The sequence below is a fragment of the Crocodylus siamensis genome, chromosome 6 (genome assembly GCF_052110815.1).
Source record: "Crocodylus siamensis isolate JL-2025a chromosome 6, ASM5211081v1, whole genome shotgun sequence".
Taxonomy (NCBI): Eukaryota; Metazoa; Chordata; order Crocodylia; family Crocodylidae; genus Crocodylus; species Crocodylus siamensis.
The window spans coordinates 61,991,783-62,013,440 of NC_143400.1; the positions used below are offsets into that span (position 1 = coordinate 61,991,783).

At 42.1% G+C, this 21,658-nt stretch overlaps 1 protein-coding gene across 1 annotated transcript in view; it reads right to left on the reverse strand.

Annotated features, from left to right (window-relative positions):
* Positions 1–444: 444 nt before the first annotated feature.
* IRS1 (insulin receptor substrate 1) overlaps positions 445–21,658 on the reverse strand; it is a 198,850-nt gene continuing 177,636 nt past the window's right edge. The window contains exons 4-6 of the transcript XR_016442884.1: positions 16,238–16,381; positions 13,327–13,398; positions 445–1,127 (exon numbers count right to left, since the gene is read on the reverse strand). The gene's annotated coding sequence lies outside the window, so the exon portion shown is untranslated. The remainder of the gene's footprint in view (positions 1,128–13,326; positions 13,399–16,237; positions 16,382–21,658) is intronic.

The window sequence follows — 21,658 nt, forward strand, 5'->3', positions numbered from 1 at the left end:
AGGCATATACAAAATATATACAAGGAAATGGGACCAGGAGTTCAGTGCCAATCTGAGCTACCTTTAATGAACTTTTCACAAACAAAATACATGAGACAAACTGCAGGTCTCAGGAACACATCCAACTAAAACCAGAACCTATTTAGCACGGCACTGAACTCTATAACATGCTTAAGTGCTTTGATGAATCAAAGCTTCAGAAAAGCTTAAGAAGCTTGGAGCACAATCCTACATATACCTATTATTTAGCAGTTAAATATTCAAGCCCTCATGTGCACTTAGCCTACCAGACAGCAGAAAACTGCAAATAAAACTAATCAGTTTCCATAATAATAATTGAGTCCGTTTTTGCAAGACTTAAGAACAATGCCAGATTTATTTATTGAATGTACAAGAAAAATCATCTCTTTGTAAACCAGAACTTGCCCTCCTCCCCCCCTCCCCCCCACTCTGGAACCAGCTGCTTTCCATACATTCCTTGTGCCAACTTAACGGCTTATATTTTTTTCTAAACAAGTCCCACTTTACTTTTTTTCAATCAGTCCAGACAGATGGCAACTAAAGAAAACACTTTCGTGTCAATCTGGTGGATACACTCGCTGAAATACTTTTGCCAAGAAACAGCAGACTAAACATGCACAAGGCCAAATAAAGATGCTTCTTTTACAGGGTAGAGGTACAGACCTTCTTAGGACTTAGAGAAGTACAATAGTAACTGTAAAGGGCCTGCAGGGAGCAGCTGTGCCACTTCTGATTTGCAGCACAGTCTAATTGGGGTGAGAGTATTCCCTCAGAGCAAGCAAGAAGGGCACCACATTTCTAAAAACATCAGTAGGGGATGTTCGTTTTATTTTTTCACCGAAGGTACCTGCCAGTTCTGGCACCTTTCTTTACCTGGACTTTACTCATTAGAATGGAGTGAGCCTTGTGGAGTTTGGCTGGCAGGGGCCAAAATTAATTTGTTTTACTATCTTATAACAGAATCTTATGAATGATGCCTGAATCAGTATCACACAAACACATGATCTGTGCCAGCCTCTGATTTTCTACTCCCACTTCGTCACATGCAAACAGAGCCCAAAAAGGTGGTCTGACGACAAGGGTGCCACATGGATGTTGTATGTTGCCTGTGAAAAATATGGTTAAAATATTCAGAATTAGGTATACATGCTACAGAAGACAGAATATCATCATAAATGGTGTTACAAAGTATTGCTTAACACTTACTAACATCTGGCTATGCAGCAGTCACTGACTAAATTATTATAGAACCCGCATATAAAACCTATTATAATTTCAGTCACAAAGGAATGAGCCAAAGAGGACTGAGGGTGGCTTGGTCCTTGGGAAACTAGCTCTGTGGCAGATGCAGCAAAAAAAAAAAATCAAGAGAAGTAGGCTGTGGAACACACAATATTTGCAGATGATACCAAACTGTGGGGAGATGTAGATATACTGAAGGGTAAGGCTACGATTCAGAGAGACCTAGACAAATTGGAGAAGTGGACCAAAAGAAATTTCATGAGGTTCAATAAAGAGAAATACAACATCCTGCACTTAGGATGGAACAATCCCATGCACCAGTACAGGCTAGGGACTAGCTGGCTAAGCCACAGCTCTGCAGAAAAGGACCTGGCAGTTGTAGTGGACAGTAAGCTGAATATGAACCAAGAGTGTGTCTTTGTTGCAAAGAAAGCTGACAGCCTACTGGGTTGCATTAGTAGGAGCATTACCAGCAGATCCAGGGAAGTGATTATTCTCTTCTATTCAGCCCTGGTGAGGCCATAGCTGGAATACTGTGTTGTTTTGCCCCCCCGCCCCCAGTACAGAAGGAATGTGGACAAATTGGAGGGAGTCCACTGGAGGGCAATGAAAATGGTGAGGGGTCTGTGGGCACATGACTTATGAGGAGAGGCTGAGGGAACTGGGTTTATTCAGCCTGGAGAAGAGAAGACAGACAGGGGATTTAATAGCCTTCAACTACCTGAAGGAGGGTTCCAAAGAAGATGGAGCTAGACCAGAGGTGGGCAAAATACAGCCTGTGAGCTGGATCCAGCCCATGGAGGGACATTGTCCAGTCTGTGATGGTCCCTTGGTCTCACCTGGACCAGGCACTGTCTGGCTCATGGTGTGTCCTGCCACCCTCTGGGCATGTAGCAGGGGACAACAGGGGACAACAGGGTGGCCCTCCTCTGGACCCTCTCAGTGTTGTCCACATCCCTCCTGGAGTGGGGCGCACAGAACTGGACACAGTACTCCAGTTGTGGCCTGATCCCCACTGGTCTCCATGGGGCTAGGGCCAGTGGTGGTGGCAGCCAGAAGGAGCCACTGCCACTGACTGCGCTGCCTAGAAAGGCGGGGTGGGCCAGCGTCGGAGCTGGGGCTGCGCACTGTTGGCAGTGGAGGGGAGAACCTGCAGGGTGCGGTGCTGACTGGACTGTGGCAGCTCTCCAGAACTGCCCATGTGGCCCATAGGCCCAAATAACTGCCCGCCCCTGAGCTCAACTGTTCTTAGTGGTGCCAGATAACAGAACAAAGAACAATAGTCTCAAGCTGCAATAAGGAAAGTTTAGGTTAGATATTAGGAAAAACTCTCACAGTAAGAGGGTAATTAAACACTTGGACAGGTTACCCAGAGAGGTTGTAGAATTTTCATCCTTGGAGGTTTTTAAGACTTGGCTTGACAAAGGCTTGGCTGGGATGATCTAGTTGGAGATGGTCCTGCTTTGAGCAGGGGTTGGAGTAGAAGACCTCCTGGATCCCTTGCCTGCCCCTAATTTGCTATGATTCTAACATCAAATTGTCCAAAACCTTCCTAAGAACAAAATTCCATCTATTCTTCTACATGCTTCAGACCATGAACTGAACCTCCTTCTGGAAAGCAGGATCCATTAGAGCATAAATGAGATGCGACAAACACGTTGTTGTGTCTTCATCTTAAATTTTTGGCAGGGCTGACTGTGTTTCCAATATGGGAAGAAGGGTTGTTTTTACAGTTATTGTTCAGCATTAAACTCCTGTCAATAATGAAACAATGGGGAATATTTAGGGGACTTCCAAACTAATACTATTTCATTCTGCAACAAGTGATAGAGACAGAATACTGCAATATATAGTATTTTGAATCATTGCTGTAGAACTGTGTCATTTTTCAAGGAAAAGCTGGAATGGTCCAAAAGACTGAATGGATATATTGTATTAAATCTCTTCCTCCATAATTTGATCTTCAGACTGTTTCACCTGCTTTTTACTAATGCACTTCCTTCATTCATTCGCTTCCAGTACAATGCTTCTGAAGCTATTTCCACCAATATCTGAGGACCAGCACCAAAAGTACATATCCTTTCCTTTATAGCTTTAACATCAGGCTGCATTTTTGAGAGGTCAGTTAGCTGGGGGCTGAACATCTACCTGTTAGTGTGAAAGTAGGAAGTAGAACTTATTTTGACAGAAACGTCATTATTTTCTACCAGAAATTTTCTACCCAGAGAATTTCTTATCAAGTGGCAAACTCTATTTCTTTGCTATAGCTCATAAAATGACACTGATTAGCCTTATTTTTCAAGTAGAGTATTCAACGTAACACATTATTTGCCAGGGCATTCTAATTTCATGCCAAAATACATAAAAATCTAAAGATGTAGATATATCCAAGTAACCAGGGATCAGTTTAAAAGATATATCCAGGAGACAAATCCTCAAAAGATACTATTAACTAGATTGTTCTGTGGTAAGGACATTCAGTAAACAGATTACCTCTAATAAGCTTATCCTGTATTAAAGCACTAATGAGTTGATATGGCAATAAGACAAACCTCAAAGGCAATGAATTATAGATGTGCAGTTGGACAAAGGGAATGGAATATGATTTTGTCTTCTCCTGCAGTGTTACTCAGTGGTTCATCCCACTGCTACTCAGTGCTGCACCTTAAAAACTACTAGTGTGCAAAAGCGTGTAGCTTTACCCACTGAACAGATCATTTCACTTATCTGTGAATCCCACTCACAGAGAAAAACTGAACCTCACACAAAATTTTCATTGCATCTCCAGGATTATTTAAAAGAGTGCTTCTGATTAAAAGCTTGCCTGAAAGATTTTACTGCATAGGTTTCAACATGGAACTAAATACAACTCTTAGTTTCATCATTAAACTATCAGAACTCAAGAATTCCATGATGGGTCTAGCAAAATCCACCTAATTTCATCCAAGTTTTGCACCGTAGTTTTTAGTTCATAAAAGCCTTAATGTTTAAGGTTCCAATAGGACTTTAAATTGTGGTAAAATGGCACAAACTAATCTTGCGGGGAAGACCAGCTAAGACTCTAACTAACAGGATTGAAATACACCTCCTTGCACTGAGGGATATATAAAAATTCTACAAATTGTAAGGCAACTTCTAATTTTCATAGAAAGAGGACAGATAATCTTTGGTGCCACCAAATTTCTCAGTCCTACACATATCACTAGGCATTCTGCAGATGATTCTGGATATAAAAAGGGTCTTACAAGTTTGTTAAAAAATGTTCCTATTACTAAAGTAGCAAAATTGGCACTAATGTAACATCAATTCGCTGCAAGCTAAAAGGAAATCATTTAATTACCTCCAATGTATGGTAAAGTAGCCTTGATTTAGGTAAATGTCAGGGAGCAATGGATATCCCGAATCAGCAAAATAAAATGTGAAATAATATTAGGGAAGCCAAGATAATAAAAACGATTACAAATGCTAAATGAAATGTAGGCAGAAACAACAGAAAATAAGAGGCTGGTGAGCAGAAAGATTTAGGAAGGCTGAAGCAATTATCCATTAAGAAATGAAGTCTCGAGTCATATTACAAATCAGCATGTCCTATCAAATCTATGCAAGAATGTGCCAATTAGTGGTGCAAACATTCCAGTTATGAGAATATCTGGCTGTAATAGTGTATTTGAGAAAGTTAAATAGCAATGTTCAAGCTGTGAACCTAAATGATGATAGTAGAGATTCAGTCAATTTTAGGGGTACAATTTCAGAGCCATCCATGCCAGATTAGACTTGCAGTTTTGCTGACAAGTGAGAGACCAGTTGTCATCTGGAGTGTCAATGAATAGCTTAGCACTGTCAAGCTTTCATTTACATATTTCTCTCTCTAAAAATCCTGTTCACTAAACACCAACCATGTAACCTTGCTAGTGTGGATAAAACATTTTTTATATATTTCTACAATTAGCAGTTTGAATTAAAAATAAAAAAGTTCACAGGTTTGTGAGTGGTCAGAAGAAAAATCCACAAAGTGTTTCATTCTGTTTATTTAATCTGTTTACGAAGATGCTGTGAAAAGAGAAAAATAATGATACACAGCAAAAAGCCTCCTGAGAATCCAGTCATTGATTTAAAAAAAAAAAGTTAATTAAGAATGCATGCCTTCAGAATGCTATCTAATTTGGCATACAGGAAAAAAAAACATCTAAAAGAGACTTAAAGGCAAGTCCCATGATAAAGATGGTTTGGCTTGGATTAAACTGCTAAAAGCATCAGCCTTTAAACACTAGAAAAAAATATACCTACATCCAATGGGAGTATTAGGATCGTAGTGAAAACCTCTATACAAAATAATATGTTATAATTGCAAAAGGCAGTGAAAATATATGGCTTAATATATCTTTTCCTTTTAAGCTTTCAGGGTTTGGGTGAGGAAGGTGAGTGGCAATAATTGTTTTTTATGGATGGTTTTTGGCTAAGTGGTCATGGTAAACAGATACATGACTAATCTGGTATCTATAGACTTTACAATTAGGAATCCCTAAAAATGCCTGTATATATTAACTTCTTTCTGAGTAGAAAATACTTTATTGTTTATGTTAGTGCAGTTCTTTGAAAATAAATGAAAACGAGGTACACTTCCAACTCGTGAGTATTTTACATATAAGTTGCATGTAGATAATAATAAACAGTAGGTTCCTGTGATAGGTATAAGTTTAGGCAGCTGCTGTTTCAAATATTATATTGGAATCATCATTAAGTCCAAAGGCATAAAAAAGCAAACTCAAAATCTGCATCAATGAATTCTCATAGTTCTTTCAGTACGAAGACTGGTCAGTGAAATCTAAGTGGCACTCTTTTAATTGCAGTACTCCTTACCAACAGCTGAGTGTACCCATAGAGGTGTGAAATCTCTACCTGTCTTTGAAAACATTAACAACAATCAAAATAATTGTGGCCACTATGATTCTTACCTATAGAAATAATGGGTATTTTATCTTTCTAATACCAATAATAAACGGCTTTTAGGAAATAATATTTGATCCATATACCCAAATAAGAGCTACTGGCTAAGATAGTTCAAACCATATTCAGCAGTATACCTAAATTTTAGTTAACCAGTACCACAAGAATATTAAAGCCCAGCATGCTGTGGTATGCCAATCCATGCAAGAGACAATCCACACAAATCCAGATTCATGCAACACATTCATATTGGGTTTTAGCATTTACCATATTTGCTTGAATATGAGTCTCCAATAATTAGATTCTATATATGGAAAACATAAAATTGTTATAATTTTCCAGGTACAGAATCTAATTATTGGAGTTTTGCATTGAATTTGTCCCCTGTCCACTGCTAGAGCAGGGAAAATAAATTTGGGGGGTCAGGTACCCCTCTTGCCCTCCTTACTATCAGACCCTGCTCTCTCTGACCTTGTGGAAGTGAGAAGTGAATTTGAAAACAGTGACCTAGAAATAATAAAACACTGACCTGTAGAAATTTTCATATAGTATCCATAGACTTAGTTCATCCAGGCTTGGTGCATTTTACCTTTTTTGAAACTGCTGCATTTTAGCACAGGTACTTTATAAACACACTTTAAGAAGCATTTTTGTACCTACTTAGATATAGTCCAAACCATGCATATTAGTTCAAAGCCAAAATGCTCATGATTTAAGGGTACAGTTAATTGGGCTGGGCTCCAGCAGAGGCAAACATCTCAAGCCACTGTGACCCCACAGCTCAGTGCTTAGTACATATTTGTGCTCCAGATACCCCCCGCTCAGGATAGGAACCAGATGTTTTTGTCATGAGTCCTGGGATTCTCTAAAATGTTATATGCAGATGAGGCACAGGGCAACCTGGTTTGGCTCCATCTCATGAAGGGCAAGACCACACTAATCAAATGTAACAGGCTGAAAGAAGGATCAAGAGAAGGATTCTGGGTGAACTGTTTAGGGTTGCATTGGGTGATGTTTGCCAGACATGTAAGGCTGCGGAAGAAACAGGAATCAGTGAAAATGGGAAAGACAGAAACAGCTCAGCTGTGGGAGTGAAGAAGTTGTCAAAATGTATTCAGTGTAATGGCTCACCATGACTTGAAAGGAATCAAAATTGAGGAGGACTATGTGCAATGAGTACTACCATACATCTTATTCAGATGGGCTGAACAAGCTTGTCCTTGTGGTAGGTGCAACAAGTGCTGAATTGATGGAGACTCTCATGTCCCTCAAGTGCCCAAGAAAATTCTGTGATGAGCCTGAGTCAGTGGCACATGCCTTGTGGGACTGTTTTTATGCACAAAACGTGTGGGGGAAGGTAACCACCTATTTGAAGGAGACAGGAAGGGGAACAGGGATCACTATCGAAAATGTTCTCTATGTGTTAACAGAGGGGACAGATGGGTCATGGGGTGTGAGGGTCTTTATTACATACACCAAAGTAGCGCTATGGAAAGTGTGTTCCTTGTTGGCACTAAAGGGCTCGTGCTTTTCAACATCAGAGTGTTTGCAGTTAGCAATGCATAAGCTGCATTTCTATAGAGGTAGAGGAACGAATGGGCCAGAAGGAGGGGATACAGCGCTCTGGCAAGGGCTGGACTTCAGGGGGTTGTTTCAGCCCCGTATAGGTATAGGATAGACTAAGGGACAGCTTTTGTTGTCAGAAAGAGTGGGTGAGGGCTTTGTCAGTACCTTTGCGTTATGTATCGATGCGTGAATCTGTATTATATAAGAAGCAAGGGTAAGTTGTCCACTGGATACCACTGCAGTTTTAAGCACGTGAACGAGACATCGTTTATTATGCGAGTCTTATGTACTTTATTGAAATTGTATTTGTATTCTCTTTATGAGGCCTCAGTTGGGGTCCTTTTTTAAATCCGTTTGATATTGTCTGATTTCTAATAAAACGTTAAAAAAAAAAATTGCCTTTGTGATGGTAGGTGTCACTATCCCCTTTGAGAACTAGCAGCAAGCCTTCATTGAGGTCCATGAAAGGAAGCAAGAGAAGGGTGAGCCACTGACAAGCATCCCAAGGAGCTGGGAGTATGATATAACAGTTGAGGGAGGCACTGATCATCGGGACACTTAGAGCATGGGACCCCAGCAATGAGAGTGTTGTGTATCCCATGTACTGCCATGTATCCCGTGGCTATGCCAACCTGATGTGGCATCTCATGGTGTCTGACACCATCTGCTAGTCCAGGGATATCTACTAGGACTGTGCGAAGATTCAGGTGCTGATTTGATTCGGAGGAGATATGGCCCAATTTGGCAGTTGAATCTCCGAATCTGAATAGAATCAGACCAATAAAAAGGTCCAAATCCATTTGAAGCTCTCCAAATGGATTCAGAAAGGATTTGGAGAACTTCAGAGATTCAGGCAGCCCCCACTTGCTGCCACAGAGGACTGGACACAGACTTCATGATAATAAGCAGGGGTGGGGGCTGGAGGAGGGGAGAGAGGACCATGGGGGGACCCCTATCAAGCTCCATCCCCTGGCTGCTCCCCCAGCCCCCCTGAGTGACCCACCCCATGGCTGCCCTGCTTAGCCCCAGCTCCTGGCTCTTAAAAAAAGCCCCCACTCACCAGCTCCTGCCAGGAAGGGAGGGGGAGGCACAATCCCTGCTGCCCCCCCTGTGTTGGGGGCTTTGTCATGAGCCCCCATCTGTCGCCCACTCTCCCAGCCCTCCTCCATGGCTGCGCCACCAGACCCCAGTGTCAGTTCTTTAAAAAAATAAAATAAAAGCCCCCACTCACCAGCTGCTGCAATGACTGTCAGGGCCTCTGGGGGCTTGTGGCAGAGCCCCCTATACAGAGCAGGTCAGTGGGGGGGGCAGCAGGGATCGCCCCTCTGCCTGGCAGCAGCCGGTGACCCTGGGGCTCTTAAAAAAAAAAAAAAAAGAGCAGGGAGCTAGGGCCAGGCAGGGCAGCCATTGACGGGACTGTCCCCCAAACTGGCCAAATCCAAAGTGAATACTAGCTACTTCGCACAGGCCTAATATCTACATGGAGCACATCACAGCACAGTGCCAGTATGTGGACACATCAGACTGCTGACTGGACATGGACCACCTAACTGCCACCCCCTGCTACACCTAAAAGTACCCTAAGGACCTTCCCTACCCACAATTATATCCTGCATGTCACTATTTGTAACTATGTATGTGCCTATAAATCAACTCCCTACTTAAATGCAGTATTGTTGTGTGGGGTTTCCTGTATAGTCTTTCCCCCTTTCTACCCCCCCACCAGGCTTAGTTGGATTCATGTTCCATATGTAACTTAGTTGCATTCACACCCCTGCCCCAACCCTCTACTATGCAGCTCCTTGCGCATGTTTTCTGTATTTCCTTATGCCTTGAACTTCGTCTTCTTGAATTTTAATATTTTTGGCAACAATGGGATGGTGTCAGGGCTGGCTCTGGCCCTCCTAGTGCTGGCCTAGTATTGTAATACTTACAAGCCTAGTGCCAGTTCCCTGTAGAGGGAACACATGCTCATTTTTTTTAAGACAGACAGACAGACACACACACACACACTTCCCATTAGGATGTTTGCCCATATGGGCCATGTGTTTTATAGTCATAGTCAGCATTAGCCGAATTTAATCTTCATAATTGGTTTCCATTACTAAGCACAAGCTGCTTTTGGCAGCAGTTTAATGACAGACAATGTATTTAATGAAGTTTCCTTATATGTGATTGTAAGATGATGAGCTTTTTTCCTCCATGCTGATTAGGGTGTGGAGGGGGAGACCTTATCTGGTATTCAAGTAAATATGGTAGTTTTCCTTATTTTTTTTCAAAGAAAGAAAGAAAAGAAAACTGCTGCTAAATAATGTCTTGCACTGAAATGCAACACATTTACTAAGAAGACTAACTCAAGAGTCCATAGCTGAAATGCCCTTAAATTAATCTTGTCAAGGGAAAAAATGAACAGAAACATCCAATATGCATGTACAAAAATACCAAATTAAAGTCTGCCTGGATCTATTTCCTATTTACTAAGGCCCCTTTACACTATTTTTGCAGTATTATGTGGACTTAAATTTTTAGGTATACCAAGTATCCAGTCCCACACTCTTAAAAATATTGCACCATATTTTTTCAAATTATAATTGTTTCTTCTTTCTTACTAAAGACTATTAAAAAAACCCCTAAGTCCTAGGATTTTAGCTAGTGCTGCTTATGAGTTGTAAGAGCATAAAATTTCACTTGGAACATATGAGGGCAATTTTTTTTCACACTCATATAACCTAGCATGGGTCAAACCTTCCAAAATACATAGTGCAAATATGATACATTTCAGCACAAAATAATTTGTCTGAGCAACTAAAGTTTGAAATATATAACTCAGCCCCATTCACATACCTCAGGTCAGACCACCGAATCTTTAAACCATATTTTAAAATATTGTTTCCCAAAACAGGTTTTATCATAACATCCATTGACCTTTTCCTACTTCACATTTCAGACACCACTAGATACCTACGTAGAAAAAAAGTGTATGCAATAATGTGCCTCCCACACCTCAGTAATGGATCCCTTAGAAATCAAACTATAAGCTAACATTTCTATCATTTGTGGGTTAAACACAAAAACCTAGGAAGAAAATCTGCTTGATAGTTTGCATTGCTTCTTTTCTGTTAGCCAATTATTCAGAGCCAAGTGTTGACTTTGGATTTAGGATTCAGATACCTTGTTCTGGGGAGACCCACCCTCACACCAACCACTACCTTTCCATTTGATAATACAAATTCATTGATACACAGTGATAACAGAAAAGAAGCAATACAAACAATCAAGTAGTCCTATAGAAAAGACTCGATTTCCCCATCAGTTTCTGTTATTTTTTGTTTTTTCTTGTTTCATTACTTCATTCAGATGCTGAAGAAATGGGACAAATATATGGGATTGCTTATACAGATTATTTACAGAAGCAGAAATGACACAGCACAATGGATCAGAAACAAAATGATAATAAGGTAAGCAGGGGACAAAAGCAACTATTTGATTTAGAAAGACCTTTTTTTTAAAAAAAAAAGTTTAATACGAATGGTGGTAATGGAAGGCCCCTTGGAAAATGAAGCCCTCTGTTAACCGACAGAACAGCCACAGCCCGAAGGGTGAAGTGCAAGCTTCCCCACATTTCTACAGCAGGCTAGGGACAGCAGTTGCACATAAACTTGTTTAAGTGATCATAAACTGGTGGTAGGATGGTAAGTTTAGTGGGGATGAGGTGAACTCAGTGAATGATTCCCATCTCAACAGCCAGCACAGGTAAGGCATCAAAGACAAAGCATATCTCTCTGTTCTGCTATGTTGGAAGAAGCAGTAGCTTTTACTGCCTCATGGGCACATCTATACGTCTCCTGGCCCCGTGTAGATTGAGAAGGGACCTGATGTACACAGGGCCAAGAGAGAGCTGCCCTTGAAGTGGGTAGAGCTCTCCTGGCCTTGTGCTCAACCAGACAGAGCTGCCAGCAAGCCCCCTGCCCGGTAGGGACCTGCTGGGAGCTGTTTCAGGTGTGAAACAGCTGTGGGTGAGCCTCCTGCCAGGCGGAAAGGCACAGGGCTCACCAGCAGCTACTGTGCTTGGCATGGAGCCAGCTCCTGCAGGGAGCAGTGGAAGAGGCTGGGAATCCAGTCCTCACCTGTCCCGTGGACCAGCCAATTCTGCGAGAAGCTGGCTGCTCAGGGGAGCAAGTGGGGGCTAGGAACCCAGCCCTTGCCTGTCTCCCAGAGCATCTCCACATGGTACAGAGTTGGCTGCTCAAAGGAAAGAGTGGGGGCTGGGAATCCAGCCCCTGCCTGTCCCCTGGAGCAGCTCTATACTGGGAATCCAGATGAGGGCTGGATTCCCAGCCTCCGCTCACTCCCTGGAGCAGCCAGCTCTACACTAGGAGTCAGGACAGGGGTCAGAGACCTTCCCAGTCCTGGAACTTATCAGCTCTCAGCTCCCATCACACTCAGATTCATAGATGTCCGGGTCAGAAGGGACCCCCTCTGCCCTGGGGCAGAAAAGAGCACTGGAGTCAGACAACCCCAGCCAAGTGCATGTCTAGCCTCCTCTTAAAGACCCGCAAGGTGGGGGAGAGCACCATCTCCTTTGGAAGCCCATTCCAGATTTTGGCAACCCTTTTCATAAAAAAAAGTTCTTTCTGATGTCTAACCTAAATCTGCTCTCCATCAGTTTGTGGCCATTGTTCCTAGTTACTCCAAGGAGTGCCCTGGTAAACACAGCATCTCCTATTCCTTGCTGCCCCATTCCTGATGAATTTGTAGGTGGCCAGAAGATCACCTCTCAGCCTTCTCTTGCAGAAGCTGAAGAGATCCAGGGCCCTCAATCTCTCCTCGTAGGGCTTTGCCTGTAGGCCCTTAATCGTATGGGTGGCTTTCCTCTGAACCCTCTTGAAGTTGTCCACATCCCTCTTGAAGTGTGGCACCCAAAACTAGACACAGTACTCCAACTGCAGTTTGACCAATGCCACAAAAGGGGAAGTATTGCCTCCCTGGACCTGTTTGTCATGCACCTGCTAATGCATGATAAAGTGCAGTTAGCTTCGTTGATCACTTCATCACATTGACGACCCATGTTCATCTTGGTATCAACAATGGCCCCAAGATCCCTTTCTGCTGCTGGGCTGCTGAGAAGGTCATCCCCCAGCCTGTAAGCACGCTGGTGATTCCTTCTCCCTAGGTGCAGCACCTTGCATTTGTCCTTATTCAACTGCATCCTATTCTGTTCCGCCCACTTTTCCAACCTGTCCAGATCTGCCTGGATTCATTCCCTACCCTCTAGTGTGTTCACTTTATCCCATATTTTGGTATCATCTGCAAATTTGGACAGAGTGCTTTCCATGTTCTCATCCAAATCAATGATGAAGACATTCAACAGCACCAGTCCAAGGACCGAGCCTTGTGGGACTCCACTGCTCACATCTTTCCATGTTGATACCGACCCATCTACCACCACTCTCTGGGTGCGACCCCTAAGCCCATTTGCCCCCCACATGACTGTGTAATCATCGATATCAGATGATTAAAATAGAATATCTGTCAGAATAGAATAGATACCATATTGAAGGCCTTCTTAAAATCCAAGTAGATGACATCTACCTCAATTCCTGTGTCTAAGCTTTTTGTGACCTGGTCGTAAAAGGAAACAAGGTTAGTCAGGCAGGCTCTACCTGCTATGAATCCATGCTGGTTACCCTTTAGCATGGTTTTATCTGCTGGACTCCCACAAATGTGATCCTTAATTTTTTTAAAGTTTTCCTGAGGACAATGGTGACACTAACTGGTATATAGTTATCTGGATCCTCCTTCCTCCCCTTCTTGAAAATAGGGACTGCATTAGCCTTTTTCCAGTTCTCTGGGACCTGACCTGAGCACCGTGAGTGCTCAGATAGCCGTGCCAGTGACTCTGCTATGACACTGGCCAATTCCTTCAGTACCTTTGGATGAAGATCATCCAGACCTGCTGACCTAAACACATCTGGGCCGGTTTCTCTTTTGTGCCTATCTCTAATCCAATTCGGAGATTTGTCCTGATCCGTGTTCAGTAATACAGACGGGAAAAACTCATTCAAGAGCTCAGCCTTGTCCCCCCTATCTATCACTAATTGCCCCAGTTTGTCCTGTAGGGGTCCTATGCTACCCTGCACCTTCTTTTTACTCCCTATGCATCTGACAAAGGACTTTTTGTTGTCTTTAATTTTTGTTGCCAGTCTAAGTTCTATTTCTGCTTTGGCCTTTCTGACTGCCTCCCTGTAAGTCTGGGCCAAGTAGGTATACTTTGCCTTGGTATCTACCCCCTGCTTCCACAGTCTGTATGCCTCTTCTTCGCTCCTAGGTTTTCCTGGATTTCCCTGTTCAGCTAAGAGGGTTTCTTGGCCCCTTTCCCCGCTTTCCTTCACAATGGGATTGTCTCCTTCTGTGCCTGTAAGATCGTTCCCTTTCAGAACGACCACCCTTCCTGGACTCCCATCTCACCAATTCTCCTGTTTTTCAATGCCTCACTGACTAATCTCCTGAGCACAGTGAAGTTAGTTTTTCTGAAGTCCAGTACTTCTGCCCTACTGGTTATCTTTCCCACCCTACGCCAGATAGTGAAATGGCTGCCAGGCCCATGTTTTCCCCATGAAATCAGCCAGCAGCCACCACAAGTTCAGTAGGTCCGTACCTATAAAGGATGAATATTCTGGTGTCTTTCCTGTATTCACTAAATCTTTTTACAATCCCATAACAAATGTACTAAAGATCCTAAGGGTTTATAATAGCATCAGGACTCACTGATATTAAAAAAAAATACAGTTCACAGCCATTCCGTTTAGAATCCAAATACAGTTTTGTTGGTTTTGCATATTTTGGATTTTATGTCTAAAGAAATGTTTTGGTTGTAAACATATATTTTATCATATGTCAAGTCAGACAGTAGTGTGCTTATACCCAAGTCCTGAGGTTCTTTAATCTTAGGTAGATAACAGTCTTATCTGATAAATATTAATAGACTTTAGCAGCTGAGTTACTGTTTATTACCACCTTCTCCAACAAGAACATGACCTTAGAATTTCCTAGAATTCTATTCTAATTAAGATTTCCAAAGCCCCCCGCTTCATTTGTAAATAGCGCTGCAGAGGTGACCTTTTTAAACCAAATTTGTCTTGTATGCTTCCAAATAATGTAGGAATTCTTAATGAAAAAAATGCAGTTAAAATACTTTAATGCAACAAGGATACACTACCATTCTATAATCTCTATCAGTGTATCTATAAAATTTATTTCACAGCATAATAAATCTATGTGCCAAAGCAATCAAATGTCATTCACGATTTTCAGAAAAAAGTCAGGGTATAACATAAGACTGAGAGTTGCCAATACAATGGGCTTGATTTTGCTTTGATTTATACCAGATTTAAGCAATGTACTTTCATGGAGTTGGACAGAAGAGAAAGAATGTCCAGCAGTTGGCCCCTAGGACAGAGCAAACCAGAATCTCAGTCTCTTTGTATCTTAGTCCCCCAGTACTTCATTACCTGGTTTTGTGAGGATAAATACATTAAATCTTGTCCAGCACTCAGATATTTTAATGGGGACCAAATAAGTACCTTAGACAGATTAGCTGGTTTAGATAAGTAAAGTAGATAAAGGCAGAATGGAGTTATTTTTTTTGTTATTTTCACAGACATATCAGCTTTATGGTATTTTATAACCCTGGCTCTTTAAAAATCTTTGTGGCCCTTGGCAAATTGCTTAACCTCTATCTCTCCCCTTCCTCAGCTGTGAAATAGGGATAATAAGCACCTAGTTTCTATGTTCCCAGAGTGCTTTAAGGTTTGAATAGCTAATATTCATATATATTGCAAAGATGAAAAGTGCTAAGCATTACATGAATGAAAAAGTTTACAACTCACCACTATTTAATGAATAGTCCTGCCCAAGTCACAATACTGTGTTTCTGGCTCTTCCCTCATTCCCTTGCCCCTTCCAGAATAATTTTTTATAAGTATTTATATTCCCAAACAGACATTAAAAAACTTTTTACTATGTACTTTTCTGACATCACTTTCTTCTCTTGACTAACAATAAGGAAGTAAGCACCCACTTTTACAAGGCTATTGTAGGCTTTTATGCATTACAAAAATACATCAGTCTTTTTGTTATTGTAGTCCCGTGTAACACTGGAACCTTGCAATGGGATTTTCACTACCATCAGGTCACTGTCATCCAACAATATTCTATTCCATTATAATTTGGTCAAGCTGTTCATAATAAATCCTTCTCTCAGGTATTGATTTTTCTCATTTATGAAATGCAATATAAATGTATGCATTTAATCCCTTATTCTTAATGGACCAAATCATACAGTCTTTGCTCAGGCAAAACTCCCACTGGGAAATTCTGCATGTCCTAAGCAGTTTAGTTAAATCATACTAATTCCTGTTCATAGCGGACTAAATAAATACAAGACCCCCATTCTACTCACCAAAGCTGGGCTGATTATTTCTGTGCTTGCCTGTAGCTCCCATGTCCAATTGGAGCAAGATTACTCTGCAATATTCCTTGTGATATTCTGGCATCTCTATTTCTTGTCCCAGTGGGATTTTGGAGGTGAAGATATTGAAAATACCTGTGGAAATAGCCAAGGAAAGAGTCACACAAACATTCAGACCTTAAAGGAAAAAGGTCATATTGACAGATGGTCAACAGCCATATTTTGCCTATTATTTGATAATGACTCAGGTATCTCTTGCCAACATAGTAAATAGTAATGTGTCTTTGTGGTGGAGGCAATGGGGAGGGGGGTGGAGGAGCCACTATTTTAAATATTCTTTAATTGGTCTATAAACATTCCCTGTTGCTAAATCAAGGTGGCAGCTTGGGAGTCTTTTATCCTTCTTGATCAATTTATAAAGCAACAGAATAGAAGCTTATTCTCCATGAACATGATTAAAAGGGGCTTGTGGATGGAGCTGGAAAATGGAATCAGTGGAAACTGAAAGGATGCACAACACTTATGAAAGTCCAGTCACTTAGAGCTTGTTCCAACACCTATGGAAGGCCATGAAAGACTCAACTCAGGCCTTTATTGAGAGGCATGGGTAAAGATTGTGGAGCCAAGCACCTTTAAAAAAGAAAGAAAGAAAGAAATCCTGGCCTCACCTTGCTTCTGCCTCACAGCAGATGTCAGAATCTCAGCCCATTAAGTCTTGTGTCGCAATCCTTGATGCTGTGAGTCCTTTGTAATTTTAATAATATTGTTTTGTGTGAACTTTAAAAAAGCCCAACATCCAGAAATGTCTGGCCCTAACTCCATATTTAGATAGTTAATTATCCCTATGCTCACCCACAAATTCATTCAGTATATACAATACACCATGCCCCCCATCATTTCTATTTTATATTATTACTGTAAAAGACAATCTTAAGAGTTTTGAGCTTGTATATGTCCATTAGCCAGTGTTAAATCACAACATCCTGTAGTAACTATGGCTGCCAATATCGTGCTCATTGGTGTTCTAATTAGAACATGTTGGAGCAGACTCGATTAATTGAGCTGCTCCATGTTCTAATTAAAACACTGCTATGTTGCCATAGTGTCATGTGTATTAAGCCCCCACACATTTAAAAATGGCCTCAGGCACTTTAACTGTGCAGGGGCTTAATACATGTGAATCTGCAGTTGTTTTAATTAGAGCAGGTGCATGGGGGCTGCTCTAATTAACCCCTACCTCTCCCCCCACCTCCAAACACATGTATAGGCAGCCTATGTGTTAGGAGCTGGTAGTTCATGCTGTGAGACCGTAATTTTCTAGACTTGGTTCCATCAGCCAAGTCAAAATCTCTCTTTCTTTGGGAACTAAACTTTTGTATTTTCACTGCGTTGGCAAAAACTCTCCTTTTCAAGAAGAGGAAATGTGTTTATCGGTGCCAAAAAAGAAAAGCCCACTGGAAAGCTACTCTGGTTGACAATCATTGTAATTATTGGAAGATTGCAGCTTTAATGAACATTACTGTGTCACTGAAAACCACTGAATACTAGGAGGATGCATATGGCTATATATAATTACTCAGAAGTTATACTACGTCTTCACTTTAAAGATATTTTTTCTTCCTGCTTACCTATTCCAAACCCCTAAACATATGTCTTTGATCTGCATGAAAGGACAAGCTTCTTACCTTGGGTCTAAACACATGAATAACTAAGCAAAGCTCCTGACACAGCAAAAAAATTTCACACACCTAAGACAAAGCCTAGGCACTGAAACAGAATAACTCAAATGAAAGACACTGAATGGAACATACTTCTAATTACAAATGGGATGTATAATCCTTCTTCTGCCATCCTCAGATATGCTCATCTGTTGCAGTAAGAATTAACCAATATAGGTGCTCTTAAGGGAGAATTCTTGGGGGTTGGGGTTTAGCTCTTTGGAGCTGTATTGTGCCTCCCTTCCCCATGGATGCAGAATGAAGCCAGCTGCTGCCCTCCTCCCTGCACCATACCTGTACAGGGACCAGTAAGAATGTGGTGCACAGAACAGTGCAGTTTGTGCTGTCAGCAATGCCAAAAGCCTCACAAACGTTGTTTCAGACAGAAAGTATGTTGGTCCTTGGCCCCAAATGTTTTCAGAGAACAAGTGTTGGAACAACGTGGGGGGGGAGGGGGTGTCTATCCCATATTTTCCTGGATGGTATATTTCTATCCTGTCCCTAGAGTGGCTGAGACATGCAAGAGCTGTAACTGACTCAACAGAAATTTTCCCTCCTTTCTTCCTGCTGGCAGCCATTATCTGCTAGGTATCCGGGCCCAGTGCCACCTTCTGAAGAGCATAAACAGATTAATTCAAGGCAACTGGGCTTTAGCCTGATCCCTGACACTGTCACAGTTACCCAGACACTTCAACTGTGACCATTTTTAAATGGGGGCGGGGGGGCTTAATACATGTGACACTGTGGATGCTGCCAGCAGGTTCAGGAGCCCTGAAGCAGAACATGCTGGTAGTGTCCACAGCTGACACCACTACTCTCCCGGAGCCATGAGAGCTCCTGCCCGGAGCCTTGAGCTGGATCCTGCTGGCAGAATCACCTATGGACACAGGCAGCAGCTTCTGCCACACTGGGCAGGCAGTAGTGTTGGCTGTGACACCAATGGCAGGCTCTGTGCTAGGGCTCCAGAACCTGCTGGCTGCACCCACAGCTGATGGCGCCACCCACCCACCATGGCAGAAGTCTATGTCTGGGTCTGCAGCTCAGATTCAGGGCTCCTGGTGAACTACTGCTCTGGCCGGGTTCTGGAGGGAAGGAGAGAGAGAAAGAAACAGGCACAGACAGACAGATGAGATGAGACGAGAGAGAAAGAGCAAGGAAGTAGGTGAAATGAGGTACGGTGAGAAAGACAAAAATAGATGTGACCCTCAATAGGTCCCCAAAACTCATTAAGTCACCCTCCAGCCAAAATAATTGCCCACCCCTATGCTAGCTTCTCCTAGGGCTCAGTGAAACCTGGTCCACAACACTTAGTACAAACTTCTGTCCCATTTGTCTCTGTCATATTAGCAAATCCTCATGCTCTAAATGGAGTTGAAAACCCCAATGAGAGATGTCCAGCTGTGGAACCAAAATCATGTTTTCCAGCTACATGACTTTTAAGAAGTCATGTAACTGGAAAACAAGCCAGCAAGAATCACTGTAGTCATTGGTAGGGTAGACAAAGAGAAGGGCCAAATAATACCATAAAAGGAACAGGTATGCATAAATGGTTTGGAGGAGACACACCATCCTTGTGGAAACTCCAAAAGAGCATTCGGCTGCCCAGAACTCCTGAGAGACACAGCTCATGTGCCACATGTCCATTTAGGAAGGTGCACCTTGCTCTCCCATGACTAGCCAGCCATCTACACTTGCTGCTGCAGACTATGGTATCCCTCTGGCACCTTTTGCACAGCTCTCAGCAGCTCTCCAGCTGTGTGTGTGTGTGTGGCTGTTCCATACATAGTGGGAAAAGATTCTTGCACCCAAGGAGATACCAGCTACAACCTGACTCTACAGTGAAAAGAAGCTTTAAGTCAATTTGACCCTGAAGACACCAGAGCAGCTCTGTTCTTCTCCCTCATTTCAACAAGGATTTCCCTAAATAGAGTGTTATTGTCCCCGTATGGGCCTATGGAGTAGCTAGCCCAACCAGTCCTTCCTGTTGTACAGTGAATCAGAACTACTGTCTCTCTTTCTCTGAAGGAACATACATTGGAAAGGGCAAGTTATGCCTTATATCTAAATAAAACAGCCCTAGTCCTTAGCTTACCCTTTGTTTACCGCAATGGATTTATATGCAGACACTAGAAGCAGTACCATTAATGTTTATAAAAGTCCAGTTTGCCTTTCTTGAGTTACAGTGCTGAACAACTGCTTATGAATCACCAAAAAGGCTGAAAAAGTCTGCTAAATTTTATCTTTCTTGTTTCTCTCAAGAGCATGGGAAATTTCTGCAGACTTATTCTACAATGCAGAAGACAACACAGAACTGCATCATACACCTTCTTTAATTCAAACATACTGGAAAGGGTGCCAGGCTTGCTTGAAAGGACTCCGGGTCTTCACTGAACTTGCCCCAAGTTCAGAGTTTGTCCTTACAGTGGCAGGGTCTGTATATCACAAGATCTGGGGTTTTGTTACAGAAGCTCTGCCTGCCTTCAACCCAAATCCTCATTGGTGCTTTGCTGCATCCCCTCTAACACCTTGTTCAGCTCTCAGCTTCAGCACTCTTCCATTTCTGTAGCATATGTACATTTGTCAAGTACAGGCCCAGAAAAAGACTTGATACAGATACTCAGAGCCCCATAGTTTTCTAATTGATACTAGAGCCACAAAATACAGCATCTGTATAGTGCATGCCAGTTTGGGGTGCCAGAAATGACTTCAGAGAAGCAGTTTGTCAGTTCTACATGTACAAGGATCTGATGTTCTCAAGTGCCAAGCACTCAAAGGCCACTGGAGCCAAGGTGCTCAGTGCACCTGAAAATCAGATTAATGTACATGTAAAGAGTTCTGACAGACTTCACTTCCTTGTAGTCACTTCTAGATATTGCCAGGGAGTCCCAGCATAAGGCTTCTTAGAACTATTGATATTTAGTCAGTAGATCAGATACACGATGTAGTACAGATCCCTGCATCTGCCCAGATAAGCTTCCACATACACATGTGCAAACCCAGCAGCGAGTTTGGCAGGATACAGGCAGCAGGGGAAAGAGATTAGCACAGCACATGTGGGAATAAAATCTTGCCCATTCAGCAATCACTAAGAAGTTCTTGCCCAGCACTGTGAATATTTATTGAAATTAAAAGTGAATTTTGTTTGCTGTGGCAGGTACTGTTGCCCTCACAAGCCCCTCAATAGCAAAATTATTTCATAGGCAAACATTTCTTCTAAAAGGCAGAGCTCATCTTATTTTAGAATCCAGGGTCTATGCCAAGACTTCACACTGTGCTAAATGCATTACAACATCTACCAAAAGCGCAAAATGTATTTTAAAAATGGCAAGGCAATACACAAAATAGTTGTGGTTTCTGAACACTTGCCAGGTTCTGTCAGAAGGGTTCCCTCCCCAACCCCTTCTCCTCCCATGTAACTAATGCATGAGCTGAAAAAGATGTGTGTAGTGTCCTGAAATCTACTATATCAAAGCAAGCAGATTTGTCCAAATGCTTTTATGCATCAAAGCACGCTAAAATCAAAATACGCCCTTTCTATTTCACTTACCATTAATGTGCCATTATCCCATTTCAGTATTAAATACCATATCCAGCAGTTATCTTTGACAGTTCAACAACACTGGTCAAAGCATAGCATAAAGGCATATGGTTATTTTTGGTAATGATGTTGTGAAAGGAGAAAAAAATCCTACTT